This window comes from Nerophis ophidion, linkage group LG21, assembly GCF_033978795.1.
Source record: "Nerophis ophidion isolate RoL-2023_Sa linkage group LG21, RoL_Noph_v1.0, whole genome shotgun sequence".
In the NCBI taxonomy this organism is placed as follows: domain Eukaryota; kingdom Metazoa; phylum Chordata; class Actinopteri; order Syngnathiformes; family Syngnathidae; genus Nerophis; species Nerophis ophidion.
In genome coordinates, this window is record NC_084631.1 from 39806925 (window position 1) to 39811924 (window position 5000).

General features: G+C 30.3%; 1 protein-coding gene across 1 annotated transcript in view; it reads right to left on the reverse strand.

Moving 5' to 3' along the window:
- Nucleotides 1-5000, reverse strand: part of tfpi2 (tissue factor pathway inhibitor 2) — a 13371-nt gene that overhangs the window by 5666 nt on the left and 2705 nt on the right. The window lies entirely within an intron of this gene.

Sequence of the window (5000 nt, forward strand, 5' to 3'; positions counted from 1 at the left end):
AAATGGCTACCAATGTTATTTTAACGGTAAAATTCTCGTAAAAAAACTGTAAAAATATTTTTTTCACAGTACATTATGTCAAACACAAAAATTGTATTTTTACAGTAAGATTCTGATCACTGAGTTTCCACAAATATTTTACCATAAAATCTACTGTCTTATTTTTTTTTACTGTGTTATTATACATCTACGCAGTAAAAAAAAAAAAAAAAATAGTAGATTAAAATATTGTGGAACTTCAGTGGTCAGAATCTTACTGTAAAAATAATATTTTTCTGTTTGACGTAATGCACTGTGAAAAAAAAAGAAGTATTTTTACATTTTTTTTTACAAGAAAAAATAATGGATGAATATTATATTACTTTTTTTCTTTTATAATTTTTTTTTTGACATGTTTTATTTTTGGAATCAAATGAAAGTGGTGTGCCACAAAAATCCCCGGGGCCACACTTTGGACACCCCTGCTAAAACAACCGGAATGTATGGTAAAATTAGTGTTTTTAAAAGGAATTGCTGTATATTGAAAATTGGTCAAAATGTGTCTAAAATTTGGCAGAAAATTTACAGTAAAACGAACATTTTTTACACTGAATACTTGGTGTCAATTGAAAATGGCTACCAATGTTATTTTAACGCTAAAATTCTGACATTTTTTTCCCGTGAAAAACTGTAAAAATATTTTTTTTACGGTGCATTATGTCAAACAGAAAAATATAATTTTTACAGTAAGATTCTGATCACTGAGTTTCCACAAATTTTTTACCGTATAATCTACTGTCTTATTTTTTTTACTGTTTTATTATACATCTACACAGTAAAAAATAAAAATAAAATAAGAGTAGATTATACAGTAAAATATTTGTGGAACTTCAGTGTTCAGAATCTTACTGTAAAAATAATATTTTTTCTGTTTGACGTAATGCACTGTGAAAAAAAAAGTATTTTTACATGTTTTTTTTAAAAGAAAAAATAATGGATGAATATTATAGTACTTTTTTTCTTTTATAATTTTTTTTCGACATGTTTTATTTTTGGAATCAAATGAAAGTGGTGTGCCACAAAAATCCCCCGGGGCCACACTTTGGACACCCCTGCTAAAACAACCGGAATGTATGGTAAAATTTGTGTTTTTAAAAGGAATTCCTGTATATTGAAAATTGGTCAAAATGTGTCAATAAATTTGGCAGAAAATTTACAGTAAAACAAACATTTTTTACACTGAATACTTGGTGTGAATTGAAAATGGCTACCAATGTTATTTTAACGGTAAAATTCTGACTGTTCTCGTAAAAATATTTTTTTCACAGTGCATTATGTCCAACAGAAAAATAGTATTTTTACAGTAAGATTCTGATCACTTTGTTTCCTCAAAATTTTTACCATATAATCTACTGTCTTGTTTTTTTTTTACTGTTTTATTATACATCTACACAGTAAAAATAAAAATAAAATAAGAGTAGATTATACGGTAAAATATTTGTGGAACTTCAGTGGTCAGAATCTTACTGTAAAAATAATATTTTTCTGTTTGACGTAATGCACTGTGAAAAAAAAATAATTATTTTTACAGTTTTTTTACAAGAAAAAAATGGATGAATATTATATTACTTTTTTTCTTTTATAATTTTTTTTCTACATGTTTTATTTTTGGAATCAAATGAAAGTGGTGCGCCACAAAAATCCCCGGGGCCACACTTTGGACACCCCTGCTAAAACAACCGGAATGTATGGTAAAATTAGTGTTTTAAAAGGAATTGCTGTATATTGAAAATTGGTCAAAATGTGTCAATAAATTTGGCGGAAAATTTACAGTAAAATGAATTTTTTTTTTACACTGAATACTTGGTGTGAATTGAAAATGGCTACCAGTGTTATTTTAACGGTAAAATTCTGACATTTTTTTCCCGTAAAAAACTGTAAAAATATTTTTTTCGCAGTGCATTATGTCAAACAGAAAAATAGTATTTTTACAGTAAGATTCTGATCACTGAGTTTCTACAAATATTTTACCATATAATTTACGGTCTTATTTTTTTTTACTGTGTAGTATTATACATCTACACAGTAAAGAAAAAAAATAGATAAAATAAAATAATAGTAGATTATACGGAACTTCAGTGGTCAGAATTTTACTTTAAAAATATGTTTCTGTTTGACGTAATGCACTGTGAAAAAAAAAAGTATTTTTACAGTTTTTTTACAAGAAAAAATAATGGATGAATATTATATTACTTTTTTTCTTTTATAATTTTGTCATTCTACATGTTTTATTTTTGCAATAAAATGAAAGTGGTGCGCCACAAAAATCCCCGGGGCCACACTTTGGACACCCCTGCTAAAACAACCGGAATGTATGGTAAAATTAGTGTTTTTAAGAAAATAATAATTTAAAGATTTTTTTAATAAATTGCATTTTACAGTCAAATGTAAGTGTTTTTTTTAAAGGGAATTACTGTAAATTGCTGCGGTGAGGTGGCGACTTGTCCAGGGTGTGCCCTGCCTTCCGCCCGATTGTAGCTGAGATAGGCGCCAGCGCCCCCCGCGACCCCAAAAGGGAATAAGCGGTAGAAAATGGATGGATGGATTACTGTAAATTGATACCCTAGTTATTTTTACTGTGAAATTTGGTGGTAACTGCGATGAGGTGGCGACTTGTCCAGGGTGTGCCCTGCCTTCCGCCCGATTGTAGCTGAGATAGGCACCAGCGACCCCCGCGACCCCAAAAGGGAATAAGCGGTAGAAAATGGATGGATGGATTACTGTAAATTGATACCCTAGTTATTTTTACTGTGAAATTTGGTGGTAACTGCGATGAGGTAGCGACTTGTCCAGGGTGTACGCCGCCTTCCGCCCGATTGTAGCTGAGATAGGCACCAGCGACCCCAAAGGGAATAAGCGGTAGAAACTGGATGGATGGAATTTGGTGGTAAATTTACAGTAAAACTCATTTTACCGTAAGGTTTTTACACCCAAATACTGTAAATGGAAAATGGGTAACATTGTTATTTTAACAGTTAATTTATTGCGACTAAGCTAGCAGTTTTTCCCCATAAAATCTGACTTTTTTTTTTTTGTATTGTATTATTTTTTTACAGTGCATTACCGTAAACAGGAAAACAGTCCCGCTTCTATTTTTATGGCAAAATTTCGGCAACTGAGCTGCCACTAATAGTTTACTGTAAATGCTAGTGACCTGTTTTACAGTGTACTTTGCTGCATATTATTGTTTTTCTCTTATAATCGTATGTTGTTATATGTTTTTATTGTGTTTTATTTTGGAGAAAGTAAGGAAAAATAAAAGCAGTTGCGTGCCACCAATGTCCCCCGGGGCCACACTTTGGACACACCTGCTCAAACAACTAGAATTTACGGTAAAATTTGTGTTTTTGAAAACAAAATGCTGTATGTTGTAAATTGGTCAAATGTGTCGATAAATTTGGTGGAAAATTTACAGTAAAATGAACAGTTTTTACACTGAAGTACTTGGGATGAATTGAAAATGGCTACTATTTTACCCAAAATGGGAAAAATTCCGTAAGGTTTTTTTTCCTGTAAAAACTAAAAATACAATCACAGTGCATTACGTTAAACAGAAAAATATTATTTTTACAGTAAGATTCTGGCCACTGAGTTTCCACAAATATTTTACTGTATAATCTACTGACTTGTTTTTTTTTTATTACTGTGTATTATTATACTGCTTATTTTCTCATATAATTTTGTCATTCTACTTAATGTTTTATTTTTGGAATAAAATGAAAGTGGTGTGCCACAAAAATCCCCGGGGCCACACTTTGGACACCCCTGCTCAAACAACTAGAATTTACGGTAAAATTTGTGTTTTTAAAACAAATTTTTAAAGATTTAAAAAAAAAATGCATTTTACAGTTAGTTTTTTTAAACCGAATGATTGTAAATTGATAACATTGTTAATTTTACTGTGAAATTCGGTGATGAATTTACAATAAAACTCATTTTCCCGTAAGATTTTTACACCCAAATACTGTAAATTAAAAATTTATAACATTGTTATTTTAATGGTTAATTAACTTTAACTTTTAAACTGGCATTTTTTATTTAGTTTTATTTATTTAGTTGTTTTTATTTTATTATATTGTATTATTACTATAAACAGGAAAACAGTTCCGCTTCCATTTTTTTTCCGCAAAATTCCGGCAACTGAGCTGCCGCTAATAGTTTACTGTAAAATTTTGTGACTTGTTTTACAGTGTAGGATTCTGCATATTATTGTTTTTCTCTTATAAACTTATGTTGTTATATTATTTTATTGTGATTCATTTTGGAATAGGCCAGAGGACAAAAATAAAATAATATAAAAGTGGCGTGCCACAAAAATCCCCCGGGGCCACACTTTGGACACCCCTCCTCAAATTACTAGAATCTACGGTAAAATTAGTGTTTATAAAAAGGAATTGCTGAAAATTGAAAATTGGTCAAATGTGTCCACAAATTTGGCGGAAAATTTACAGGAAAATAAACAGTTTTTACACTGAAATACTTTGTGAATTGAAAATAGCTACCAATGTTATATTAACGGTAAAATTCTGACTAAAAAATGTTTTCCTGTAAAAAAAACTTTTCTCACAGTGCATTACTGTAAACAGAAAAATATAATTTTTACAGTAAAATTCTGGCCACTGAGTTTCCACAAATATTTTACCGTATAATCTACTGACTTATTTTTTGTACCGTGTAGTATTATACCACTTTTTTTTTTTCTCGTATAATTTTGTCATTCTTTATAATGTTAGATTTTTGGAATAGGCCAGAGGACAAAAAATCCAATCAAATAAAAGTGTGGTGCCACCAATGTCCCCGGGGCCACACTTTGGACACCCCTACCCCTGCTCAAATTTGATGGCCACTAGTGTTTACGATTGTTTTTAATAAATTGTATTTTACAGTAAAATTTAAGTGTTTTATCAACCGAATTCTTGTAAATTGATACCATTGTTATTTGTACTGTGAAATTTGGTGGT